Below are 2,626 nucleotides of genomic sequence, written 5' to 3'. Positions count from 1 at the left end.
GTTGGAGAATCCCAAGGCAGAAGATGAGGCGTTCTTTCTCCAGGCGTCAGGTGGTGAGGGTTTGGCAGGGGAGGAGGCCCACAACTGCATATCCTTGGTGGTCATGATGTGGTCTCCTCTACACTAGGGAGACAGGACACCGACTTGGGGAACACTTCAGAGAACATCTCCGGGACACATACACACACGAAACAACCTCACCATCCTGTGGCCGAACACTTTAACTCCCTCCTCCCACTCTGTCAAGGACATACAGGTCCTGGGCCTTCTCCACCACCAGACCATCATCAACCGATGCCTGGAGGAAGAACGCCTCATCTTCTGCATCGGGACCCTTCAACCTCATGGCATCAATGTGGATTTCACCAGTTTCCTCATTTCCCCCCCCCCACCTTATCCCAGATCCAACCTTCCAACTCAGCACCACCCTCTTGACCTGTCCTACCTGCCCACCTTCCTTCACACCTATCCACTCCACCCTCCTCTCTGACCTATCACCATCAAAAGCACAGCCGGTCAGGTGGCAACGGGCTTATGCTCAAAAGGTCGATTCTCCTGCTCCTCGGATGCTGCCTGACCTGCTGTGCTTTTCCAGCACCACACTCCTTAACTCTGATCTCCAGCATCTGCAGTGTTCACTTCCTCCCATATTCCCAGAGTGTCAGCCTGGGCCTCTGGATTGTCAATTCAATGATATTAAGGCTGTGTCACTGCCTCTGAAATTAGGAGGCCGCTGCTGGTCTTATTGTTGCTGGCTTTGGACTTAGAACCCCTACATAAAACATAGAACATGACAGCGCAGTACAGGCTCTTTGGTGCTCGATGTTGGGCCTACCTGTGAAACCAATCTGAAGCCCATCTAGCCGACACTATTCCATTTTGATCCCTATATCTATTCAATGACCATTTAAATGCCCTTAAAGTTGGCGAGTCTACTATTGTTGCAGGCAGGCTGTTCCAAGCCCCTACTACCTGGGCGGCACGGTGGCACAGAGACCCGGGTTCAATTCCCACCTCAGGCGACTGACTGTGTGGAGTTTGCACGTTCTCCCCGTGTCTGCGTGGGTTTCCTCCGGGTGCTCCGGTTTCCTCCCACAGTCCAAAGATGTGCAGGTCAGGTGAATTGGCCATGCTAAATTGTCCGTAGTGTTAGGTAAGGGGTAAATGTAGGGGTATAGGTGGGTTGCACTTCGGCGGGGCGGTGTGGACTTGTTGGGCCGAAGGGCCTGTTTCCACACTGTAAGTAATCTAATCTAATTTAATCTAATCTAATCTAATCTACTCTCTGATTAAAAAAAAATACCTCTGACATCTATCCTATATCTATCACCCCTCAAAGTAAAGCTACGTCCCCTCGTGCTAGCCATGACCATCTGAGGAAAAAGGCTCTTACTGTCCACCCTACCTAACCATCTGATTATCTTATACGTCACAATTAAGTCACCTCTCAACCTTCTTCTCTCTAACAAAAGCAGCCTCAGTGCCCTCAGCCGTTCCTCATAAGATCTTCCTTCCATACCAGGCAACATCCTTGTAAATCTCCTCTGAACCCTTGCCAAAGCTTCCACATCCTTCCTATAATGTGGTGACCAGAACTGTACACAATACTCCAAGTGCAGCATCACCAGAGCTTTGTACAGCTGCATGGTTCCAAAACTCAATCCCTCTACCAATGAAAGCTAATACACCATATGCCTCCTTAACAACTCTATCAACCTGGGTGGCAACTTTCAGGGATCTATGTACCTGGGCATCGAGCTCTCTCTGCTCATCTACACTACCAAGAATCTTACCCCAGTATTCTTTATTGCTGTTGCTCCTTCCAAAGTGAATCACCTTGCACTTTTCCGCATTAAACTCCATTTGCCACCTCTCAGTCCAGCTCTGCAGCTTACCTCTGTAACCTTACAACTTCCTTCGGCACTATTCATAACTACCGACCTTAGTATCATCTGCAAATTTACTAACCCATCCGGGTCATTTGTAAAAATGAGAAACAGCAGTGGACCAAAATAGATCCTTGCGGTACACCACTAGTAACTGAACTCCAGGATGAATATTTCCCATCAACTACCACCCTCTCTCTTCTTTCAGCTAGCCAACTTCTGATCCAAACTGCTAAATCACCCTCAATCCCATGTCTCTGTACAGAGGAACCCCGATTATCCAAATATCAATTATCCGAATATCGTATTATCCTAAGGTGATCTCAAGGTCCCGATAGAAACATTACGTCAAAGAACTGTTTTAACCCTGATCGCGTCTTTTGATTAATGATTAAATGATTAAAAATGAACTCGGCTCACTGAAATGCTGCCGACAACAGTCCTGGACAGTCCAGCACCGTCTCTAAATGGGTAAAAACAAGGACTGCAGATGCTAGAAACCAGAGTCTAGATTAGAGTGATGCTGGAAAAGCACAGCAGGTCAGGCAGCATCCGAGGAGCAGGAAAATCGATGTTTCGAGCAAAAGCCCTTCATCAGGAATAGAGGCAGGGTGCCTGCAGAGTGTTATCTCTCCACTCTGCAGGCACCCTGCCTCTATTCCTGATGAAGGGCTTTTGCTCAAAACGTCGATTTTCCTGCTCCTCGGATGCTGCCTGAGCTGCTGTGCTTTTCCAGCACC

The sequence above is a fragment of the Chiloscyllium plagiosum genome, chromosome 1 (assembly GCF_004010195.1).
Source record: "Chiloscyllium plagiosum isolate BGI_BamShark_2017 chromosome 1, ASM401019v2, whole genome shotgun sequence".
Taxonomy (NCBI): Eukaryota; Metazoa; Chordata; class Chondrichthyes; order Orectolobiformes; family Hemiscylliidae; genus Chiloscyllium; species Chiloscyllium plagiosum.
The sequence above is the reverse complement of the archived record's forward strand: the minus strand, read 5'-3'. Positions refer to the sequence as shown.